This window comes from Bos grunniens, chromosome X (genome assembly GCF_055505025.1).
Source record: "Bos grunniens cultivar Pamir isolate PY7600 chromosome X, Bosgru_T2T1.0, whole genome shotgun sequence".
In the NCBI taxonomy this organism is placed as follows: domain Eukaryota; kingdom Metazoa; phylum Chordata; class Mammalia; order Artiodactyla; family Bovidae; genus Bos; species Bos grunniens.
This window is the reverse complement of record NC_141194.1, coordinates 76,625,848-76,652,646: the sequence shown is the minus strand read 5'-3', so window position 1 is coordinate 76,652,646 and position 26,799 is coordinate 76,625,848.

The following is a 26,799-nucleotide window of genomic DNA, read 5'->3' as shown; positions in this document are numbered from 1 at the left end:
ATGCAAGATGGTATTCACAGGAAAAAAAAAAAAAACATGCAACATTTGATAGTGTTATTTCTTCTGGTCCCAGCAACTGCCTTTGACCTATGAGAGACAATAATATCTCTCAAATATCTCTCAAATAATATCTCTCAAAACAATTTCAAACCCAAGAAGTTATACCCTGTGGAAGCCAAATCTAAGAAATAACTTCAGCATTTGCTAAATCATATTGTGGCTTTGCAATCATGGAAATGTAATAGATGGTCCTCTTGCAGTTCTACATGAGAAGTGTGTTCTCTGTTAACTTCCAGAATAAATCTTTTTGTTCTGGACAACAAATCTTCACCCTTATCATTGTCTTCCTCTCAGCATTAATTAAGCAACCATGTGCTATCTAGGATTTACTTTAAGAACTGACTTAGAAAGCAAGTGTCTCATAGTAGGATTTATGGACACCTATCATATGAACTGACATTTCATAACTACAGACTGTGCTTCTTGGCCCTATATATGGTATTTGCAACTATTTCCTGAACACTTCCATTCGGATGTTCCTCATATATTTCCTCAATACTTTAGCCACCTGATGCAAAGAGCCAACTCATTGTAAAATACACTGATGCTGGGAAAGACTGGAGGCAGGAGGAGAAGGGGGCAACAGAAGATGAGTTGGTTGGATGACATCATCTATTCAATGGACATAGTTTGAGCAAACTCCAGGAGATAGTGAAGGACAGGGGAGCCTGGCATGCTACAGTCCATGGGGCCACAAAGAGTCAGACATGACTTAGCTACTTTGTACAACAACAACAGCAACAAAAATTCATCTGCAAACAGAGTTTTACTTCTTTTTCAATCTGGATTCCTTTTATTTCTTTTTCTTCTCTGATTGCTGTGGCTAGAAATTCCAAAATTATGTTGAATAATAGTGGTGAGAGTGGGCACCTTTGTCTTGTTCCTGATCTTAGAGAAAGATGATTTTAGTTTTTCACCAATGAAAATAAGTTTTAAAGTCTGGTTCAAAATTGGGAAGGCTGTATATTGTCACTCTGCTTATTTAACTTATATGCAGACTACATCATGCAAAGCATGGGGTTGGGTGAATCACAAGCTGGAATTAAGATTGCTGGGAAAAATATCAATAACCTCAGATATGCAGATGACACCACCCTTATGGCAGAAAGAGAAGAGGAACTAAAGAGTCTCTTGAAAAGGGTGAAAGAAGAATGTGGAAAATCTAGCTTAAAACTCAACATTCAAAAAATGGAATTGGAAGGACTGAAGCTCCAATGCTTTGGCCACCTTATGCAAGGAGCCAACTCATTGGAAAAACCCTGATGCTGGGAAAGATTGAAGGCAAAAGGAGAAGGGGGCAGCAGAGGATGAGATGGTTAGATAGCATTACTGACTCAATGGACATGCGTTTGAGCAAACTCCAGGAGATGGTGAAAGACAGGGAAGACTAGCATGCTGCAGTCTATGAGGTCGCAAAGATTCAGACACGGCTGAGTGACTGAACAACAGCAACAACATATATTTCACATTCAGTAAGTTAAAAAATGAGCTAGTTTTCCTTATAGACAAAGCTTAATTATCCTTCTGACTTCCTCCTGGGCTTGTAAGCTTCAATATCTTTGTTATTGTTGATTCTTCTTTAAACCTCACACTGAGTGCACAATTTATGGGGATTCTTTTACAGTGTCTCTAGCACTCAACTCTTGTTTTCAGTCTTTGTTGCTATCAACTTGGCTCAGGCATTGCCATTCCTCTGTAAATAAACACTCCATTCCTTTCTCCAGGGGATCTTTCCAATCCAGGGATCAAACCTGGGTCTCCTGCATTGCAGGTGGGTTTTTTACCATCTGAGCCACCAGGAAAGCCCCTATGAATAAATGCTGTTTACAAATGTATATTTCATAACCATATACTCTTGTGTCCTAAGAGGAAGCTGATACTCTTCCTCTTGAGCTGATACTCCCTTTCTTTATCTCCCACCAAACTCACAGGAGGCTAAAATATGAAAGTGGACAGGGTTGGAGCACAGGTGATCCTGAAGCTGATGCCCACTCACTGGTGAATGAGGTCAAGTACTGGAGTTATTGCCAGCCCATTGGTAAGTGGGGCAAAGTCCTTGGCCATCTGGTATTTGGGGATGGGTTCTGGGGTGAAAGAAAGTGAAAGTCTCTCAGTCGTGTCTGACTCTTTGTGACCCCATGGGCTGTCCCTGGAATTCTCCAGGCCAGAATACTGGAGTGGGTAGCCTTTCCCTTCTCCAGGGGATCTTCCCAACCCAGGGATTGAACCTAGGTCTCCCGCACTGCAGGCAGATTCTTTACCAGCTGAGCCACAAGGGAAGCCCAAGAACACTGGAGTGGGTAGCCTATCTTCCCAACCCAGGAATCAAACCAGGGTCTCCTGCATTGCAGGTGGATTCTTTACCAACTGAGTTATCAGGGAAGCCCTACTATTGGGGGTTACTGTGGGCTAAAAAACAGATGGCCTGCTTTTGGGGGCGGGCCATGTCCCACCCAGCTAGCTGTTTGGCTTGGGGCATCCAAGGACTGGTGCTGATTAGTTGGTGGGTGGGACAGCGTCCAAACACTAATAAACTAGAGAGAGAATTCCAAAATTGTTCTTACCAGTGCCAGTGTCCTTGTGGTGAGATAAGCTCCCAAAGGACTGCTGCCAGTGTCTATGCCACCAAGGTGAGTTTCAGTTGTCTCCTACCTCTCCAGAAGGCTCTCAAAGATCGGCAAGTGTGTCTGATTCAGGTAAATTATTGTTTCTATCCTGAATCTCAGAGTGTGTGAGATTTTGTGTTCACCCTTTAAGAATGGAGTCTATTTATCACAGCTAGCTGACTGTTCCAAAAGTAAACTCCACTGGCCTTTAGCACCAAATGCTCTGGGGTGGGTGGGGGGGGGGGGGGGTTGTCTTTCCAGTGCAGGACTCCCAGGCTGGGGAGCTTGATGTAGCTCTCATTCTTCGGGAAATTTTCAGCAATTGTAATTGTGGGTCATCTAACTAGAGATATGGGTCTTGACTATAATATGTTTCCACCTCTCCTACCTGTCTCATTGTGGTTCCTTCTTTATCTTTAGCTATAGATTTTTTTCTACTAGTCTTCAGGTCACTGAATAGGTCATGGATAGCTGCTCTGTAAATAGTTGCAATTTTGGTGTGTTTGTGGGAGGAGGTGAGTTCAGGGTCTTCCCACTCTACCATTTTTGTCACTTTGCCAAGAGACAATATTTTAGTTTGAGTTTGAAGGCAGGAAAAATAATGCTTTCCCAGATCAAAAGGAATCAGGCAGGAGGAGTTCCTTCTTTCTCAGCCTCTTTGTTCTATTCAAACCTTCAACTGATTGAATGAAGCCCACTTATATTGGGGGGGGAGGCAATCTACTCTACTCAGTCTAATAGCTCAAATGTTATTCTCATCCACAAATATCCTCATAAAATACACCCAGAATAATGTTTGAAAAAACGTCTGGGCACCCCATGCTGCAGTAAAGTTGACACATAAAATTAACACTCATATTACTGAAAGCAATCTACATTCAATGCAGTCTCTATCAAAATTCCAATGTCATTTTCTGCAGAAACAGAAAAAATTCTACAGATCATATGGAATCTTAAGGGACTCCATACAGCCAAGAAAATCTTGAAGAAGACAGTTTGAGGACTCCCAATTCTTGATTTCAAAATTCACTACAAAGCTACAGTAATCAAAACAGCATTGTATTGGCATAAAGTCTGAGATATACACCAATGAAACAGAATAAAGAGCCTAGAAATTAACATTCATGTATGTGGTCAAATGGTCTTTCACAAGGATGCCAATATACAACAGGGTCCCCACAAATGTTGTTAAAAAATGGATATCTCCATCTAAAAGAAACAAGTTAAACATTTACCTTACATCATATGCAAAAATTAACTCAAAATTTCTTAAAGACAAAAACATAAGACTTAAAAGTATAAAACTCCTGAAAGAAAATATAAGAGGAAAACTTTAAGACATTGCATTTGGGAATTATTTTTTTGGATATGACGCCAAAGCCTAGGCAACTGTGACAACAAAAAAATAGACAAATAGAACTACATCAAACTTAAAAAAAAAAAAAAAAACTGCTTTACAAAGAAAACAACAAAATGAAAAGGCAAATTATGAAATGGGAGAAAATATTTGCAAGTCATATATCTGATATATGACTAGAATATACAAAGAACTCATGTGACTCGACAACAAATAACCTCATTAATATATGGACTACAAACGAGATGGAGAAATGGCCAACAAAAAGCATATGCAAATATATACACATTACCAACCATTCAGTCAGTTAAGTCACTCAGTCATGTCCGACTCTTTGTGACCCCATGAATCGAAGCACGCCAGGCCTCCCTGTCCATCACCAACTTCCAGAGTTCACTCAGACTCACGTCCATCAAGTCAGTGATGCCATCCAGCCATCTCATCCTCTGTCGTTCCCTTCTCCTCCTGCCCCCAATCCCTCCCAACATCAGAGTCTTTTCCAATGAGTCAACTCTTCACATGAGGTGGCCAAAGTACTGGAGTTTCAGCTTTAGCATCATTCCTTCCAAAGAAATTCCAGGGCTGATCTCCTTTAGAATGGACTGGTTGGATCTCCTTGCAGTCCAAGGGACTCTCAAGAGTCTTCTCCAACAACACAGTTCAAAAGCATCAATCCTTCGGCGCTCAGGTTTCTTCACAGTCCAACTCTCACATCCATACATGACCACTAGAAAAACAATAGCCTTGACTAGATGGACCTTTGTTGGCAAAGTAATGTCTCTGCTTTTCAATATGCTATCTAGGTTGGTCATAACGTTCCTTCCAAGGAGTAAGTGTCTTTTAATTTCATGCTGCAATCACCATCTGCAGTGATTTTGGAGTCCAAAAAAATAAAGTCTGACACTGTTTCCACTGTTTCCCCATCTATTTCCCATGAAGTGATGGGACTGGACGCCATGATCTTCATTTTCTGTATGTTGAGCTTTAAGCCAGCTTTTTCCGTCTCTACTTTCACTTTCATCAAGAGGCTTTTGAGTTCCTCTTCACTTTCTGCCATAAGGGTGGTGTCATCTGCATATCTGAGGTTATTGATATTTCTCCTGGCAATCTTGATTCCAGCTTGTGCTTCTTGCAGCCCAGCATTTCTCATGATGTACTCTGCATATAAGTTAAATAAGCAGGGTGACAATATACAGCCTTGATGTACTCTTTTTCCTATTTGGAACCAGTCTGTTGTTCCATGTCCAGTTCTAACTGTTGCTTTCTGACCTGCATATAAGTTTCTCAAGAGCCAGGTCAGGTGATCTGGTATTCCCATCTCTTTCAGGATTTTCCACAGTTTATTGTGATCCACACAGTCAAAGGGTTTGGCAGAGTCAATAAAGCAGAAATAGCTGTTTTTCTGGAATTCTGTTGCTTTTTCCACGATCCAGCAGATGTTGGCAATTTGATCCGTGGTTCCTCTGCCTTTTTTAAAACCAGCTTGAACATCAGGAAGTTCACGGTTCATGTATTGCTGAAGGCTGGCTTGGAGAATTTTGAGCATTACTTTACTAGCATGTGAGATGAGTGCAATTGTGCGGTATAAATAAGGTAAAATAATAGCAAATGAAACAACTGACCAAGGATTAATTTCCAAAATATACAAGCAGTTCATAAAACTCAATACCAGAAAAACAAATAACCTAATCAAAAAGTGGGCAAAAGACCTAAACAGACATTTATCCGAAGAAGACATCAGTTCAGTTCAATCACTCAGTCATGTCCGACTCTTTGTGACCCCATGAATCGCACACACCAGGCCTCCCTGTCCATTACCAACTCCAGGAGTCCACCCAAACCCATGTCCATCGAGTTGGTGATGCCATCCAGCCATCTCATCCTCTGTCATCCCCTTCTCCTCCTGCCCCCGATCCCTCCCAGCATCAGGGTGTTTTTAATGAGTCAACTCTTCGCTTGTGGTGGCCAAAGTATTGGAGTTTCCGCTTTAGCATCAGTCCTTCCAGTGAACACCCAAGATGGATCTCCTTTAGAATGGACTAGTTGGATCTCTTGCAGTCTAAGGGACTCTCAAGAGTCTTGTCCAACACTACAGTTCAAATGCATCAATTCTTTGGTGCTCAGCTTTCTTCACAGTCCAACTCTCACATCCATACATGACCACTGGAAAAACCAGAGCCTTGACTAGAAAGACCTTTGTTGACAAAGGAATATCTCTCCTTTTCAATATGCTATCTAGTTTGGTCATAACTTTCCTCCCAAGGAGTAAGTGTCTTTTAAATTCGTGGCTACAGTCACCATTTGCAGTAATTTTGAAGCCCCCAAAAATAAAGTCTGACACTGTTTCCACTGTTTCCCCATCTATTTCCCATGAAGTATATCCAGGGTTTACAGCATGCCCACTAGCCTCATGCTGTTCGATGGAAAGGATTTATAAACTCCAATGTTGGAACACCCCCAGGGGGATCAAAAGTATTTCATTTTTTCTTTTTTATGTCACTGTAGCAGGGTATAATACGATCCTATGTTAACAAAGAAAAAATGTTGTTGTTCAGTCACCAAGCTTTGTCCAAATCTTTGTGATCCCATGGGCTGCAGCCTACCAGGCTTCCTTGTCCTTCACTATCTCTCACAGTTTGCTCAACCTCTTGTTCATTGAGTCAGTGATGCCATCCAATCATCTGATCCTCTGTTGCTCCCTTCTTTTCCTGCCTTCAATCTTTACCAATATCAGGGTCTTTTCCAATTCGTCAGCTCTTCACATCAGGTTTCCAAAGTACTGGAGCTTCAGCTTCAGCATCAGTCCTTCCAAATGAATATTCAGGATTTATTTCCTTTGGGATTGACTGGTTTGATCTCTTTGCTGTCCAAGGGACTCTCAAGAGTCTTCTCCAGCACCACAATTTGAAAGCATAAATATTTGGTTCTCAGTCTTCTTTATAGTTCAACTCTCACATCCATACATGACTACTGGAAAAACCATAACTTTGACTATATGGACCTTTGTCTGCAAAGTGATGTTCAGTTCAGTTCAGTCACTCAGTTGTCTCCAACTCTTTGCGACCCCATGGACCTCAGCATGCCAGGGTTCCTTGTCCATCACCAACACCTGGAGCTTGCTCAAACTCGTGTCCATTGAGTCAGTGAAGCCAACCAACCATCTCATCCTCTGTTGTCCACTTCTCCTCCTGTCTTCAATCTTTCCCAGCATCACGGTCTTTTCTAATGAGTGAGTTCTTTGTGTAAGGTGACCAAAGTAATGGAGCTTCACCTTCAGCATCAGTCTTTCCAATGAATATTCAAGACTGATTTCCTTTAGGAAAGTGATGTCTCTGCTTTTAAATACACTGTCTAGGTTTGTCATAGCTTTCCTCTAAGGAACAATTGTCCTTTAATTTCATGGCTGAATTCAGCATCTGCAGTGATTTTGGAGCCCAAGAAATAAAATATGTCACTGTTTCCACATTTTCCCCATGTATCTACCATGAAGTGCCAGAAATGGATGCCATAATCTTAGTTTTCTGAGTGTTGAGGTTTAAGCTGGCTTTTTCACATTCCTCTTTCACCCTCATCAAGAGGCTTTTTAGTTCCTCTTCTCCGTCTACCATTAGAGTGGTAACATCTGCATATCTGAGGTTGTTGATATTTCTCCTGGCATTCTTGATTCCCACTTGTGATTCATCCAGCCCCACATTTTGCATAATGTACTGTGTATATAAGTTAAATTACTGGTGACGGTATGCAGCCTTGACCTACTCTTTTCCCAATTTGGAAACAGTCCATTGTTCCATGTCTGGTTCTAGCTATTGCTTTTTGACTTGTATACAGGTTTCTCAGGAGGTGGGTAGGGTGGTCTGATATTCCCATCTCTTTAGGGGTTTTCCACAGTTTGCGTGATCCACACAGTCAAAGGCTCTAGCACAGTCAATGAGGCAGATGTAGATGTTTTTCTGGAACTCTCTTGCTTTTTCTATGATTCAGCAGATGTTGGCAATCTGATCTCTGGTACCTCTGCCTTTTCTAAACCCAGCTTGTATATCTGAAAATTCTCGGTTAGCATATTGCTGAAGTGTAGCTTAAAGGATTTTGAGCACTACCTTGCTGTCATGCAAACCACCATCCATAGTTCTTCAGGCACTCTATCTATCAGATCTAATCCCTTGAATCTATTCACCATCCCCACTGCATAATCATAATGGATTTGACTTAGCTCTACCTAAATGGCCTAGTGGTTTTCCCTATTTTCTTCAATTTAAGTGTGAAGTTTGCAGTAAGGTGTTCATGATCTGAGCCACAGTCAGCTCCAGGTCTTGTTTGTGCTGACTGTATAGAGCTCTATCTTCAACTGAAAAGAATATAATCAATCTGATTTTGGTATTGACCATCTAGTGATGTCCATGTGTAGAGTCGTCTCTTTTGTTGTTGTAAGAGGGTCTTTGCTATGACCAGTGTGTTCTATTGGCAAAACTCTGTTAGCCTTTGCCCTGCTTCATTTTTTACTCCAAGAGAACTGGACCAAAATGGAAACAATGTTTAGTTGTAGATGTGTCTGGTTGTGAAACTAAAGTCCAATGTTGTAAAAAGCAAAATTGCACAGGAATCTGGAATGTTAAGTCCATGAGTCCAGGTAAATTTGATGTGGTTGGTCAAGCAATAGCAAGATTGAACATTGACATTTTAGGAATCAGTGAACTAAAATGGATGGAAATGGACAAATTTGATTCAGATGACCATTATATCTACTACTATGGGCAAGAATCCCTTAAAAGAAATGGAGTAGCCCTCATAATCAACAAGAGTCCAAAATGCAGTACTTGGGTGCAATCTTAAGAAATACTAGGCCTCTGCATTTGCAGCCCTGAAAATGAGAGTAATCCTGAAAAGTACAGCTTTTGGGCTTCCCCAATGAATCATTTGTCAGTGCACAAATAATATTCCAGTGAGAGGTTTCTTAGAATGAATTCTCTCCATTTTAAACATTAGGAATTCATACCTCTGAGCCTCCCCTGGGCAGCATACTAGAAGTCAGCTTTAAAAAGATAAGTTAAGGATTTCTCTTTCTTTCAATTTTGTCTAACTGTTGTGCTGTGTCCTTTCAAAAGACAGGGTACTATTTTAAGTAGCTAGAAAATGGCAGGGACATATGTTCACTCCACAGCTCACACAAACATGAAACTACACTTTACATATCTATTTAAATCCATACCAAAATGCATAAAAGGGCTCATTCTTTATTTGAAAGCTGTCTTTGGAAAGGCTGCCTCCTTAGGAACCATCACTGTAATTGATATTCAGATGTATATATCAGTTTGAAAAGATCAGGAGATAATTCATACTTTACAAGATAGTTATTAAGACTACTGCAAGTTAACTCTAGTTTAAATATATGAAATTGTAGGTATTTCTAGTGTATTCATTTGATTCCAAAGTAGAAAATATAATCATGTCAATGACAATGCACGAGAAAAGTTATGTATTTGATTACTCTGGAAACAAAGATTATTCAATAATGCTTCATTTTATGCATATATACCTTCTGTAAAAATGTATCAATTGTATCTTTAATTTGGACACATTTCTGACATAAAAATTTAATGTGATTTCAATGCAACCCAGACTGAACGTACCATATCAAGATTATTGTGATGTGAGGTTCTTCAGGGCTTGAATAAATTCAGAAATAGGAAAAAATTTTCAGGCCACTATTATACAAACAAAAGTTGATCATACGGTGACCATATGTCAACAGATTTTTTAAAAATTAAATCAATTGTATTTTATGTAGGCACATAAGTTTGCCATTTGACTAACTTTCTTATTCCTAATTAATGTAATTCAACAGAAATTTATTGCATATGTTTTCTTTATCTTTTTCTCTCAACTCTAAATAAATTGATCCTATTTCTTCTTGCATCCAGAGCCCTATTACCTTTTAGGTAAAAAAAAAAAAAAAAATCTTCCATAAAGTTTCACTTTCTACTAGTACATCTGTTCTAAAATAGCTGTACTTTAGTCCAGAGTGGGCCAGGCTATGAAGATAAATCAGGCAAAGCACCAAGGTGAGGTAAAAAATAAAATGAATTTTCTGAAAGCTCTTAGAAGGAAAGTGATGTTTCATATATCAGTACTGTATTATAGTCTGAAAAGGATTCCCTTGTGGCTCAGTGGTAAAGAATCTTCCTGCCAGTGTAGGAGTAACAGGAGACACAGGTTCCATCCCTGGATTGGGAAGAGCCTCTGGAGGAGAAAACGGCAACTCACTCCAGTATTCTTGCCAGAATAATCCAATAGATAGAAGAACCTGGCTGGCTATAGTAGGGGATCACAAAGAGTCAAGACTGAGCAGTAATCAGATGAGATAGTCAGAAAGCAAGTGATCAGTAACTTTGACTGCATTATTATAATATTTAATTTTCCTATGAGGTTAGAATATGATTTACCCTTATTATCCTCAGTTAACAGATAATGAAACTTTCGTTGTTCCCATAGACTTTTTCATACAAATATTAAACTTATTTAGTTCCTTTCCAAGGAAAGCCACATTCAGGTTATGATTGGAACTCAGTCTAAAAGTTCCTGACTTATTATTCGTAGTATAGGAACAAAAGTACCACTATATAGATATGCATATATCAGGATATAATACACAACAGCTTGACTTTTAATAGTACAAAGATTGGAACTGATCTAAATAAACATCCAATAGTGGAATACATTGTAGTGTATCTAAACTACAGACTTTGAGACTCTAGGAAAAAAGAGTACATTCTATCTCTATATCTTGACCTGGATGGGTGTAAAATATATCTTATTAAGTGAAAATGTAATTTTAAAAGTAATGTGTATAATATGAACCCATGTTTGTAAGAGAAAGTTATAGAAAAGCACGTGCTAGACTAAGGACATTGGTTCAGTTCAGTTGCTCAGTCATGTTCGACTCTTTGCAACCCCATGGACTGCAGCACGCCAGGCCTCCCTGTGCATCATCAACTCCCGGAGTTTACTCAAACTCATGTCCCTTGTGTTAGTGATGCCATCCAACCATCTCATCTTCTGTCATCCCCTTTTCCTCCTGCATTCAATCTTTGCCAATGAGTCAGTTCTTCGCATTAAGTGTCCAAAGTATTGGAGTTTCAGCTTCAGCATCATTCTTTCCAATGAATATTCAGGACTGATTTCCTTTAGGATGGACTGCTTGGGTTTCCTTGCTGCCCAAGGGATTCTCAAGAGTCTTCTCCAACACCACAGTTCAAAAACATCAATTCTTCTGCACTCAGCTTTCTTTTTTTTTTTTTTTATTTTTATTTTTTTTTATTCTTCCAATTTTATTTTATTTTTAAACTTTACATAATTGTATTAGTTTTGCCAAATATCAAAATGAATCCGCCACAGGTATACATGTATTCCCCATCCCGAACCCTCCTCCCTCCTCCCTCCCCATACCATCCCTCTGGGCCGTCCCAGTGCACCAGCCCCAAGCATCCAGCATCATGCATCGAACCTGGACTGGCAACTCGTTTCCTACATGATATTTTACATGTTTCATTGCCATTCTCCCAAATCTTCCCACCCTCTCCCTCTCCCACAGAGTCCATAAGACTGTTCTATACATCAGTGTCTCTTTTGCTGTCTCGTACACCGGGTTATTGTTACCATCTTTCTAAATTCCATATATATGCGTTAGTATACTGTATTTATGTTTTTCCTTCTGGCTTACTTCACTCTGTATAATAGGCTCCAGTTTCATCCACCTCATTAGAACTGATTCAAATGTATTCTTTTTAATGGCTGAGTAATACTCCATTGTGTATATGTACCACAGCTTTCTTATCCATTCATCTGCTGATGGACATCTAGGTTGCTTCCATGTCTTGGCTATTATAAACAGTGCTGCGATGAACATTGGGGTACACGTGTCTCTTTCCCTTCTGGTTTCCTCAGTGTGTATGCCCAGCAGTGGGGTTGCTGGATCATAAGGCAGTTCTATTTCCAGTTTTTTAAGGAATCTCCACACTGTTCTCCATAGTGGCTGTACTAGTTTGCATTCCCACCAACAGTGTAAGAGGGTTCCCGTTTCTCCACACCCTCTCCAGCATTTATTATTTGTAGACTTTTGGATCGCAGCCATTCTGACTGGTGTGAAATGGTACCTCATAGTGGTTTTGATGTGCATTTCTCTGATAATGAGTGATGTTGAGCATCTTTTCATGTGTTTGTTAGCCATCTGTATGTCTTTTTTGGAGAAATGTCTATTTAGTTCTTTGGCCCATTTTTTGATTGGGTCGTTTATTTTTCTGGAGTTGAGCTGTAGGAGTTGCTTGTATATTTTTGAGATTAGTTGTTTGTCAGTTGCTTCATTTGCTATTATTTTCTCCCATTCTGAAGGCTGTCTTTTCACCTTGCTAATAGTTTCCTTTGATGTGCAGAAGCTTTTAAGGTTAATTAGGTCCCATTTGTTTATTTTTGCTTTTATTTCCAATATTCTGGGAGGTGGGTCATAGAGGATCCTGCTGTGATGTATGTCGGAGAGTGTTTTGCCTATGTTCTCCTCTAGGAGTTTTATAGTTTCTGGTCTTACGTTTAGATCTTTAATCCATTTTGAGTTTATTTTTGTGTATGGTGTTAGAAAGTGGTCCAGTTTCATTCTTTTACAAGTGGTTGACCAGATTTCCCAGCACCACTTGTTAAAGAGATTGTCTTTAATCCATTGTATATTCTTGCCTCCTTTGTCGAAGATAAGGTGTCTATATGTGCGTGGATTTATCTCTGGGCTTTCTATTTTATTCCATTGATCAATATTTCTGTCTTTGTGCCAGTACCATACTGTCTTGATAACTGTGGCTTTGTAGTAGAGCCTGAAGTCAGGTAGGTTGATTCCTCCAGTTCCATTCTTCTTTCTCAAGATCGCTTTGGCTATTCGAGGTTTTTTGTATTTCCATACAAATTGTGAAATTATTTGTTCTAGCTCTGTGAAGAATACTGTTGGTAGCTTGATAGGGATTGCGTTGAATTCTTTATAGTCCAACTCTCACATCCATACATGACTACTGGAAAAACCATAGCTTTGACTAGATGGACCTTTGTTGGCAAAGTAATGTCTCTGCTTTTTAATATGCTGTCTTCATGGCTGCAGTCACCATTTGCAGTGATTTGGACATTGGTTATGTCAGTGGAATGCATATGGAGAAGAGTTGGGGAAATGGTAGTGTTTATTTTTTATATTTCTTTTTTATATATATTACAATGATCATATATTACTTTTATAATTAAAAAGGAATAAACCATAATGTCTTACAAAAACCAAAAACAAACAGCAAGGTATTATAGTGATTTTTCTCTAAGTGATGCATTACCATTGCTTATAATGGCACCCCACTCCAGTACTTTGCCTGGAAAATCCCATGGCTGGAGGAGCCTGGTAGGCTGCAGTCCATGGGGTCGCTAAGAGTCGGACACGACTGAGCGACTTCACTTTCACTTTTCACTTTCATGCATTGGAGAAGGAAATGGCAATCCACTCCAGTGTTCTTGCCTGGAGAATCCCAGGGACAGGGGAGCCTGGTGACTGCCGTCTATGGGGTCACACAGAGTCAGACACGACTGAAGTGACTTAGCAGCAGCATATTATTCACATTGTTTTACTGTTGTAGCATGAATAAAAGTTATTTTATTGAGTAAATAATAGTTGCCTCACAGAGTTGTTGTAAAGATCAAATGAATTATGAAAATGAAGCCCCCACCAGATAGAATACCCAATGATAACAGCTGCCCTGGTTATAGTGGTAGTAGGTCAGAAGAGAAATAATTTTATGTATTTGCAGAGATAAGGAGGAAGGTAGTATTTGAGATGGATCTTGAAGAAGGAGTAGGACTTCCATATATGAATATGGGGGTGATGGGCAAGGAGATGACAAACACAGAATATGTTCAGGGAAATTGATTATAAGAAATGTGTTTTTAAAAAATTGACAAAAGAAAAGAAAAGAGGGTGATGGTGCTTTGAAAGAATTATCAAATTCAAGAAATGTGTTTTAAGATAGGGAGAAACCTGAGAACGTCTGCAAGCAGAAGACAAACAGATTGAAGATTGAATTTGAGAATTAATTAAGCCCGCGTGACTATGTACTCCAGCTTGTCTGCCTCTCGGTGAGTGATCATACCATCATGATTATCTGGATCATGAAGATCTTTTTTGTATAGTTCTTCTGTGTATTCTTGCCACCTTTTCTTAATGTCTTCTGCTTCTGTTAGGTCCATACCATTTCTGACCTTTATTGTGCCCATCTTTCCATGGGATGTTACCTTGCTATCTCTAATTTTTTTGAAGAGGTCTCTAGTCTTTCTCATTCTATTGTTTTCCTCTGTTTCTTTGCATTGATCATTGAGAAAGGCTTTCTTATCTCTCCTTGCTATTCTTTGGATCTCTGCATTCAGATGGGTATATATTTCCTTTTCTCCTTCGCCTTTAGCGTCTCTTGTTTTCTCAGCTATTTGTAAGCTGAGATGACCATTTTGCCTTTTGCATTTCTTTTTCTTGGGGATGGTCTTGATCACTGCCTCCTGTACAATGTCACGAACCTCCATCCATAGTTCTTCAAGCATCCTGTCTATCAGATCTAATCCCTTGAATCTATTTGTCACTTCCACTGTATAATTTGTCATTTTTGAAAATATTTTGAATGTTCAATCTTGCCACCTCCTGATTGACCACTTCCAATTTACCCTGATGCATGGAACTAACATTTCAGGTTTCTATGCAATATTATTCTTTACAACATCGAACTTTACTTCCATCACAGTCACATTCACAACTGGGCATTGCTTTCACTTTGGATCTGTCTTTTCACTCTTTCTGGAGTTATTTTCCACTCTTCTCCAGGAGCATATTGGGCACCTACTGACCTGGGGAGGTCATCTTTCAGTGTCATATCTTTTTGAGTTTTCATACTGTTCATGGGGTTCTCAAGGCAAGAATATTGAAGTGGCTTGCTCTTCCCTTCTCCAGCAGACCACGTTTTGTCAGAACTCTCCACCCTGACCTGTTTGTCTTGGGTGGTCGTACACAGCATGCTCATAGTTTCACTGTTAGACAAGGGTGTGGTCCATGTGATCAGTTTGATTAGTTTTCTGTGTGATTTTCATTCTGTCTGTCCTCTGACAGATAAGGATAAATGGCTTATGGAGGCTTCCAGATGTGAGAGACTGACTGTGGAGGAGTTCAACTCAGTTCAGTAGCTCAGTCGTGTCCAACTCTTTGTGACCCCATGGGCTGCAGCACACCAGGCATCCCTGTCCATCACCAACGCCTAGAGCTTGCTCAAACTCATGTCTGTTGGGCCAGTTAAGCCATCCATCCATCTCATCCTCTGCCATCCCCTTCTCCTCCTGCCTTCAATCTTTCCCAGCATCAGGGTCTTTTCAAATAAGTCAGTTCTTTGCATCATGTGGCCAAAGTATTGCAGTTTCAGCTTCAACATCAGTTCTTCCAATGAATATTCAGGACTGATTTCCTTTAGGATGGAGTGGTTGGAAACTGGGTCTTATTCTGATGGGTGGGGCCATGCTCAGTAAATCTTTAATCAAATTTTCTGCTGAATGGGTGGAGCGGTGTTCCCTCCCTGTTGTTTGACCTGAGACCAAACTATGGTAAGGGTAGTAAAGATAATAGCGACCTCCTTCAAAAGCACTTGGGCACCCACTGTTGTATTCAGTGCCCCTGACCCCACAGCAGGCCACTGTTGACCCATGCCTCCACTGGAGACTCCTGGACACTCACAGGCAAGTCTGGGTCAGTCTCTTCTGGAGTCACTGCTCCTTACTCCTGGGTTCTGGTGCACACAAAGTTTTGTTTATGCCCTCCAAGAGTCTGTTTCCCCAGTCCTCTGTAAGTCCTGTTATCAAATCCCAGTGACCTCCAAAGTCAAATTCCCTGGGGGTTCTCAGTATGCCAGAAAATTTGGAAAAATCAGCAGTGGCCACAGGACTAGAAAAGGTCAGTTTTCATCCCAATCTCAAATAAAGGCAATGCCAAAGAATGTTCAAACTACTGCACAATTTCAGTCATCTCACACGCTAGCAAAGTAATGCTCAAAATTCTCCAAGCCAGGCCTCAACAGTGCGTGACCTGAGAACTTCCTGATGTTCAAGCTGGATTAGAAAAGGCAGAGGAACCAGAGATCAAACTGCCAACATCCGCTGGATTATTGAAAAATCAACAGAGTTCCAGAAAAACATCTACTTCTGCTTTATTGACTATGCCAAAATCTTTGACTGTTTGAATTCTGAAAGACATGGGAATACCAGACCACCTTACCTGCCTCCTGAGAAATCTATATGCAGGTCAAGAAGCAACAGTTAGCACTGGACATGGAGCAATCAACTAGTTCCAAATTGGGAAAGGAGTATATCAAGGCTGTGTATTGTAACTCTGCTTATTTAATTTAAATGCAGAGGACATCATGTGAAATGCTAGGCTGGATGAAACACAAGCTGGAATGAAGGTTTCCAGGAGAAATATCAATAATCTCAGATACACAGATGACACCACTCTTATGGCAGAAAGCGAAGAACTAAAGAGCCTCTTGATGAAAGTGAAAGAGGAGTGTGAAAAAGCTGTCCTAAATCTCAACATTCCAGAAACTAAGATCATGGCATCCGGTCCCCTCACTTCATTGTAAATAGATGTGGAAATAATGGAAACAGTGAGAGACTTTATTTTCTTGGGCTCCAAATTCACTGCACATGCTGACTGAAGCCATGAGATTAAAAGACACTTGCTCACTGAAAGAAAAGCTATGACCAACATAGACAGCATATTAGAAAGTACAAACATTACTTTGTGGACAAAGTCCATCTAGTCAAGGCTATGGTTTTTCCAGTAGTCATGTATGGATGTGAGAGTTGGACCATAATGAAAGCTGAGTGCTGAAAAATGGATGGTTTTGAACTGTGGTGTTGGAAAAGGCTCTTGAGAGTTCCTTAGAGTGTGAGATCAAACCAGTAAATCCAAAAGGAAATCAATCCTGAATATTCATTGGAACGACTGATGTTGAAACTGAAACTCCAATACTTTGGCCGCCTGATGAGAAGAACTGACTCATTGGAAAATACCCTGATGCTGGGGAAAATTGAAGGCAGGAGGAGAAAGGGATGACAGAAGATGAGATATTTGGATGGCTTCACTGATTCGATGGACATGAGTTTGAGCAAGCTCTGGGAGTTGGTGATGGACAGGGAAGCCTGGCATGCTTCAGTCCATGGGGTCACAATGAGTCAGACATGACTGAGAGACTGAACTGATAGAAAAAAGTGTAGAGAATGCAGGTAATGAAATCAGGACATGAGTAGAGTTGTGGCTTTGGCAAAGTGAGGTACACTTTATTAAAGACAGAGTTAAAAAGGGCAATAGCAAGTGATTTTTAAGATGGGTAGAAAGAAAATGGGTAGAAAGACTTCAGTGGTGGCTCAGATGGTAAAACATCTGCCTACAATGCAGGAGACCTGGGTTCGATCCCTGGTCAGGAAGATCCTCTGGAGAAGGAAATGGCAACCCACTCCAGTACTCTTGCCTGGAAAATCCCATGGACGGAGGAGTGTGGTAGGCTACAGTCCATGGGGTCGCAAAGAGTCGGACACGATTGAGGGACTTCACTTTCACTTTCAGAAAGAAAACTGAGAGAAATTTCATGTCGAAAATCTTTAATTTAAAAATAAAGAGTCAATAAAATAGTAAGAAGGCTAGGGTGAGGTTGAATACTTTGAAGAAAGCTTGTATTTGGGGGGGTTCCAAAATCACTGCAGATGATGACTGCAACCATGAAATCAAAAGACACTTATTCCTTGGAAGAAAAGTTATGACCAACCTAGATAGCATATTAAAAACCAGAGACATTACTTTGCCAACAAAGGTCCGTCTAGTCAAGGCTATGGTTTTTCCAGTGGTCATGTATGGATATGGAAGTTGGGCTGTGAAGAAAGCTGAGCGCCAAAGAATTGATGCTTTTGAGCTGTGGTGTTGGAGAAGACTCTTGATAGTCCCTTGGACTGCAAGGAGATCCAACCAGTCCATTCTGAAGGAGATCAGCCCTGGGATTTCTTTGGAAGGAATGATGCTAAAGCTGAAACTCCAGTACTTTGGCCAACTCATGAGAAGAGTTGACTCATTGGAAACGACTCTGATGCTGGGAGGGATTCGGGGCAGGAGGAGAAGGGGACGACAGAGGATGAGATGGCTGGATGGCATCACTGACTCGATGGACGTGAGTCTGAGTGAACTCCGGGAGTTGGTGATGGACAGGGAGGCCTGGCATGCTGTGATTCATGGGGTCGCAAAGAGTTGGACACGACTGAGCGACTGAACTGAACTGAACTGGAATAGTTACAATGGAGAAGACCAAAAGAGTGCTGTTAAGGATATTTAAAGGGATTAGTAATCAACAGCAAAATCCTAGCTGAGATCAAAGCACATAATCATCATAGTTTTGCAACTATTTTACTGAAGCCCTACGCCAAAGCAGTGAGAGTGAATGACAACCATCATCCACAGCTGGAAGTTAGTGTAGCAGGGACTGCTGGTGTTCCCCGAATATCTACTCTACTCTTTTTCTACAGTAATAGAGTCTGCTTTTATCTGGACACATGAATACCCAGAATAAGGCTAAATTTTCTAGTTTCATTTCCAATTAGTTATTGCCACGTGACTCAACTCTGACTAAGTTAGGAGCCGAAGCAATGCACACAAATTCTACGTTGTCCCTAAATAGAAAATGTGCCACTTGTCCTCTAGGTACTAGATGAAGTACAGATGTAGGATGGGTCATTTTGGACTATGTGGATCAGCATCCTAAAGATGGATCATGAAAATGGAGATAATTTGAACTTATCATGAATTCACAGAGTAAGACATACTAACTTAAGGGGAGTGACATGAAGATGGTGGCACAAGTCATTCCTGACTTTGCTTCCCCTCTCAAGTGCAACTAATAGCTATTTGAGCTGACAGACAGGAAGAAGACACCACTGAACAAATTCTAGAACACAGAGGTGAGGCTAAAGCACCTCCCTGCATCAGAGACCAAGACAGACTATATTAGGTTAAGAGATGCAACTATATATTTCCTGCACTGTACCTCCCACAGGCAAGTGGGGCACTACATGGAAAGGTCGCCTCTGAGCCTCTGATTCCTTCATTGGGGAAGGAGACTCCAGGGGAAAACAACTGGCCCCTCACTGCTGGAGATTTTTGGGCCACTTTGTGGAAGTCCCTACACTGATCTTGCCTCATAAGTATTGCAAGGGAATCTGTGGGGCTCAAACACTTGGAATCTGATGGTGACTGAGAAAGGGGTGCTTGCAACAACTAGTACACAGATCTTTGCAGACCAAGTTCATACCTGCAGTGCCTAAGAGGTAATCCCAACAAGTAGCTTTGCTAATTTGAAAAACTAAGTTGGTGATGCACTCTGATCAGGGATCTTGGTAGGGTGCAGAGCTGCCTGATTCAGATCCTTAAATAAGGAGTTTTACCAGCCCTTGAGCCTGGTTTGCCTACACTTAGGCAAGGAACTGAGTCACAACCCCATATGCTGTGGAGAGTATCTCCCAGCCATATGTGATCAAGGGAATAATAGAACTATTTGGAAGATGTTGCTGCTTCTGCTGCTGCATCGCTTCAGTCATGTCTGCCTCTGTGAGACCCCATAGACGGCAGCCCACCAGACTTCCCTGTCCCTTTATTTCTCCAGGCAAGAACACTGGAGTGGGTTGCCATTTCTTTTTCCAATGCATGAAAGTGAAAAGTGAAAGTGAAGTCGCTCAGTTGTGCCCAACTCTTAGCGACCCCATGGACTGCAGTCTACCAGGCTCCTCCACCCATGGGATTTTCCAGGCAAGAGTACTGGAGTGGGGGTGCCATTGCTTTCTCCCATATACTGTATAGCACAGGCAATTTTGCCCATTGTCTTTTAATAACTTATAATGGAGTATAATCTGCAAAAATACTGAATTACTGTGCTATACTCTTGAAACTAACACAATTTTATAAATCAACTGTATTTCAATTAAAAAAAAAACTAAAATTAGAAAAAAAAAAAAAAGATTTACTAAGTCAACTCAAGGCAATGAAGTAAGATCAGAGGGAAGGGCTGACTTAGAATAACATGACGACTGTCACTCTAAATATCCTCTGGACTAGTAATTTAGACTTTTCTAAATTCCAGGGTGAGAAAACTCCCCTCAGTGCAAGCATTAGTGGGGACCAATCTATTTTTAATTCTTTTATAAATTTATTTTTATTTTATTTTTGCAGTTTATTTTAAATTGAAGGATAATTGGTTTACAATATTGTATTGGTTTCTGCCACACATCAACATGAATCAGCCATAGATATACCTATGTTCCTTCACTCATCAATCTCCCGCCCACTTCCCTCCCCATCCCACCCTTTTAGGTTATTACAGAGCCCCGGTTTGTGTTCCCTGAGGCACATAGTAAATTCCCATTGGCTATGTATTTTTCATATAGTAATATATATGTTTCCATGTTACTCTCTCTATACACCCCACCTTCTCCTTGCTCCCCCTCCCAGCCCCATGTCCATAAGTCTGTTCTCTATGTCTGTGTCTCCATTGCTGCCCTGCAAATAAGTTCATCAGTACCATCTTTCTAGATTCCATGTGTGCATGTGTGTATGCCAAGTAGCTTCAGGCATGTCTGAATCTTTGTGACCCCATGGACTGTAGCCCACCATGTTCCACTGTCCATGGGATTCTGCAGGAAAGAAAACTGAAGTGGGTTGTCATGCCCTCCTCCAGGGGATATTCTTGAGACAGGGATCAAACCCACATCTCCTGTGTCTCCTGCATTGGCAAGCAGGTTATTTACCACTAGATTCCGTATATAAGTGAGTTAATATATGATATTTGTTTTTCTATTTCTGATTTACTTCACCCTGTATAATAAGCTGTAGTTTCATCCACCTCATTAGAACTGACTCAAATGTGTTCCTTTTTATGACTGAGTAATATTCCATTGTATATATGTACCACATCTTCTTTAACCATTCATCTGTCGATGCACATCCACGTTGCTTCCATATATAGTGCTTCCACTATTGTAAGTAGTGCTGCAATGAACATTGGGATACATGTGTCTGTTTAAATTGTGGTTTCCTTAGGGTATATGTGTAGTAGTGGAATTGCTGAGTCATAGTGAAAAAGTTGGCTTAAAGTTCAACATTCAGAAAACAAAGATCATGGCATCCGGTCCCATCACTTCATGGGAAATAGATGGGGAAACAGTGTCAGACTTTATTTTGGGGGGCTCCAAAATCACTGCAGATGGTGACTGCAGCCATGAGATTAAAAGACGCTTACTCCTTGGAAGGAAAGTTATGTCCAACCTAGAGAGCATATTCAAAAGCAGAGACATTACTTTGCCAACAAAGGTCCAGCTAGTCAAGGCTATGGTTTTTCCTGTGGTCATGTATGGATGTGAGAGTTGGACTGTAAAGAAAGCTGAGCACTGAAGAATTGATGCTTTTGAATTGTGGTGTTGGAGAAGACTCTCGAGAGTCCGTTGGACTGCAAGGAGATCCAACCAATCCATTCTGAAGGAGATCAGCCCTGGGATTTCTTTGGAAGGAGTGATGCTAAAGCTGAAACTTCAGTACTTTGGCCACCTCATACAAAGAGTTGACTCATTGGAAAAGACTCTGATTCTGGGAGGGATTGGGGGCAGGAGGAGAAGGGGATGACAGAGGATGAGATGGCTGGATGGCATCACTGACTCTATGGAAGTGAGTCTGAGTGAACTCCGGAAGTTGGTGATGGACAGGGAGGCCTGGTGTGCTGTGATTCATGGGGTCACAAAGAGTCGGACTGAGCGACTGAACTGACTGATGGTGGTTTTATTCCTAGCTTTTTAAGAAATCTCCATAACTGTCTTCCATAGTGATTGTATCAATTTACATTCCCACTAGCAGTGGAAGAGGGTTCTATTTGCTCCATACCCTCGTCAGCATTTATTGTTTATAGATTTTTTGATGATGTCCTTTCTGACTGTTGGGAGGTGATATCTCACTGTAGTTTTGATATGTATTTCTCTAATAATGAGCGATGTTGAGCATGTTCTCATGTGCTTATTATCAATCTGTATGCATTCTTTGGAGAAATGTGTGTTTAGGTCTTTTCAATTTTTGATGGGGTTTTTGTTTTTCTGTTATTCAGTTGTATGAGCTGCTTTTATATTTTGGAAATCAATTCTTTGTCAGTTGTTTCACTTTCTATTATTTTCTCCCATTCTGAAGGTTGTTTTTTTTCACATTGTTTATAGTTTCCTTTGCTGCGCAAAAGCTTTTAAGTTAAAATAGGTCCCACTTGTTTATTTTTGTTTTCATTTCCATTACTTGAAGAGTTGCATCATCGAGGATCTTACTGTGATTTGTGTCATAGACTGTTCTGCCTGTGTTCCTCCAAGAGTTTTAGTTTCTGGTCTTATGTTTAGGTCTTTAATCTATTTTGAATTTATCTTCATGTATGGTGTTAAGAAGTGTTCTAACTTCATTTTTACAAAAGTAGCTGTCCAGTTTTCCCAGCTGCATTTATTGAAGAGACTGTCTTTGCCCGATTGTATATTCTTGCCTCCTTTGTCAAAAACAAGGTATCCATAGGTGCATAGGTTTATCTCTGGGATTTCTATCTTGTTCTATTGGTCTATATTCCTGTTTTTGAGCCAGTACCATACTGTCTTGATGACTGTCAGTTCAGTTGATTTCTGTTGCTCAATTGTGTCTGACTCTTTACGACCCCATGGGCTGCAGCACACCAGGCTTCCCTGTCCATCACCAACTCCTGGAACTTGCTCAGACTCATGTCCATTGAGTTGGTGAAGCCATCCTGCTGTCTCATCCTCTGTTATCCCATTCTCCTCATGCCATCAACATTTCCTAGCATCAGAATCTTTTCCAATGAGTTCTTCCCATCAGGATGCCAAAGTATTGGAGTTTCAGCTTCATCATCAGTCCTTCCTATGAACACCCAGGACTGATCTCCTTTAGGATGGACTGGTTGGATCTCTTTGTGGTCCAAGGGACTATCAAGAGTCTTCTCCAACACCACAGTTCAAAAGCATCAACTCTTCAGTGCTCAGCGTTATTTATGGTCTAACTCTCACATCCATACATGACTACTGGAAAAACCATAGCCTCGACTAGACTGACCTTTGTTGGCAAAGTAATGTCTATGCTTTCTAGGTTGGTCATAGCTTTTCTTCAAAGAAGCAAGTGTCTTTTAATTTCATGGCTGCAGTCATAATCTGCAGTGATTTTGGAGTCCAAGAAAATAAAGTCTCTCACTGTTTCCATTGTTTACCCATCTATTTGCTATGAAATGATGGGACTGGATGCCATGATCTTAGTTTTTGGAGTGTTGAGTTTTAAGCCAGCTTTGTCACTGTCTTCTTTCACTTTCATCAAGAGGCTCTTTAATTCTGCTGTGAGGATGGTGTCATCAGGTTATTAATATTTTCCCCAGAAATCTTGATTCCAGCTTGTGCTTCATCCAGCCCAACATTTCACATGATGTACTCTGCATGTAAGTTAAATAAGCAGGGTGATAATATACAGCCTTGACGTGCGCCTCTCCCTATTTGGAACCAGTCTGTTGTTCCATCTCCAGTTCTAACTATTGCTTCCTGACCTGCATATAGGTTTCTCAAGAGGCAGGTCAGGCGGTCTGGTATTCCCATTTCTTGAAGAATTTTCCACAGTTTATTGGGATCCACACAGTCAAAGGCTTTGGCATAGTCAATAAAGCAGAAATAGATGTTTTTCTGGGACTCTCTTGCTTTTTCCTATGATCCAACGGATGCTGTCAATTTGATATCTGGTTCCTCTGCCTTTTCTAAATCCAACTTGAATATCTGGAATTTCTCAAATCGCCTACTCTTGAAACCTCACTTGGAGAATTTTGAGCATTACTTTGCTAGCATGTGAAATGAGTGCAATAGTCTGGTAGTTTGAACATTCTTTGGCACTGATTTCCCTTGATATTGGAATGAAAACTGACCCTTTCTAGTCCTGTAGCTGCTAGTGAATTTTCCAAATTTGCTGGCATATTGAGTGCAGCACTTTCACAGCATCATCTTTCAGGATTTGAAACCGCTCATCTGAATTCTGTCACATCCACTACCTTTGTTTGAAGTGATGCTTCCTATGGCCCACTTGACTTCAGACTCCAGATGTCTGGCTCTACATAAATGATCACACCATGCTGGTTATCTGGGTCATGAAGATCTTTTTTGTATAGTTCTTCTGTGTATTTGTGGCACTTTTTAAAAATTTCTTCTGCTTCTGTTAGGTTCATACCATTTCTGTCCTTTACTGTGCCCATCTTTGCATGAAATATTCCCTTGGTATCTCTAATTTTCTTGAAGAAATCTCTAGTCTTTCCCATTCTGTTGTTTTCCTCCATTTCCTTGTATTGATCACTGAGGAAGACTTTCTTATCTCTCCTTTCTATTCTTTGGAACTCTGCATTCAGATGGTATATATTTACTTTTCTCCTTTGCCTTTAGCTTCTTTTCTTTTCTCAGCTATTTGTAAGGTTTGCTCAGACAACCATTTTGCCTTTTTGCATTTCTTTTTCTTGGGGATGATTTTGACCACAATCTCCAGTACAATGTTAGGAACCTCTGTCATAGTTCTTCAGTCACCCTATCTATCAGATTTAATCCCTTGAATCTATTTGTCACTTCCACTGTGTATTCATAAAGGATTTTATTTGGGTCATACCTGAATGGCCTAGTGGTGCTCCATACGTTTTCAATTTAAGTCTGAATTTTGCAATAAGGAGCTCATAATCTGAGCCACATTCAGCTCCCAGCCTTGTTTTTGATGACTGTATAGAGTTTTTCCATCTTCAGCTGCAAAGAATATAATCAATCTGATTTGATGACTATAGGTTTTTCATAGTCTAAAGTTAGGAAGGTTTATTCCTCCAACTCCATTTTTCTTTCTCAAGATTGCTTTGGCTATTTGAGGTCTTTTTTATTTCCATATGAATTGTGAGACTTTTGTTTTTCCTAGTTCTGTGAAAAATGCCTTTGGTAATCTGATTGGAATCACATTGAATATGTAGGTTTCATTTGGTAGTATAGTAATTTTCACAATATTGATTCCTCTGGTAGTATAGCAATTTTCACAATATTGATTCCTCCAACCCAGGAACATGGAATATCTACCCATCTTTTTATGTTGGCTTTGATTTCTTTCATCAGTGCTTATAGTTTTCTATATACAGCTCTTTTGTCTCCTTAAGTATATTTATTCCTAAGTGTTTTATTATTTTGTTGCAATTGTGAGTGTGATTGGTTGCTTAATTTCTCTTTCTGATTTTTCATTAATGTATAAGAATGCAAGTGATTTCTGAGCTTTTTTTTTGTATCCTGTGATTTTGCTAAATTCTCTGATTAGCTCTAGTAATTTTATGATAGTATCTTTAGGGTTTTACTTATATAGCATCATGTCATCTGCAAACAGTGAATTTTACTTCTTGTTTTCCCACCTGGATTTCTTTTATTTATTGTACATCATTTATTGCTATAGCTAGGACTCCCAAAACTATGTTGAATAATTGTGGTGAGAGTGGACACACTTGTCTTGTTCCTGATCTTAGAGGAAATGCTTTTCACCATTGAAAATGATGTTTCCTGTGTGTTTAACTCATATGGCCTTTGGCCTTTACTATGTTGAGGTAGGCTCCTTCTATGCTTATTTCTGAAGAGTGGTTATCATAAATGGTGCTGAATTTTGTCAGAAGCTTTGTTGCATCTACCAAGATATTCATATGGTTTTTATCTTTCAATTTTTTAGTATAGTATATCACATTTATTGATTTACATATGTTGAAGAATTATTGCATCCCTGGGATAAACTTGACTTGATCATGGTGTATGATCTTTTTAATGCATTGTTGAATTCTGTTTGCTAGAGTTTTGTTGAGGATTTTTGCAGCTATGTTCACCAGTGATATTGGCCTGTACTTTTATTTCTTTGTGTTTTCTTTGTCTGGTTTAGGTACCAAGGTAATGGTGACTTTGTAGAATGAGTTTGAAAGTGTACCTTCCCCTGCAATCTTTTTGAAAGAATTTTAAAAAGATAAGCATTAGCTCTTCTCTAAATGTTTGACAGAATTCACCTAAAGTCATCTGGCTCTGGGTTTTTGTGTCTTGGGAGATTTTTAACCAGTTTCAATCTCAGTGCTTCTTGTTGGCTTGTTTGTAATTTCTATTTCTTCTTGGGTCAGTCTTGGAAGATTGAACTTTTCTAAGAATCTGTCCATTTCTATGAGGTTGTCCATTTTATTGACTTATAGTTGGTCATAATAGTCTCTAATGATCCTTTTTATTTCTGCATTATCTGTTGTAACCTCTCCTTTTTCATTTCCAATATTTTTAATTTGAATCTTTCCCCTTTTTTCTTGATGACTCTGGCTAGTGGTTTGTCAATATTTGTTATCTTCTCAAAGAACCATCTTTTAGTTTTATTAATCTTAATTATTGTTTCCTTCATTTCCTGTTCATTTATTTCTGCTATGATTGTTATGATTTATTTCCTTCTACTAACTTTGGTATTTTTTTGTTCTTTTTTTCCAGTTGTTTTAGGTGTAAAGTTAGGTTGTTTATTTGATGTTTTTCTTTTTTACTTGAGGTTGTATTATATAGCTATAAACTGTCCTCTTAGAACTGCTTTTGCTGATTCTCTCACTTTTGAGCTGTCAT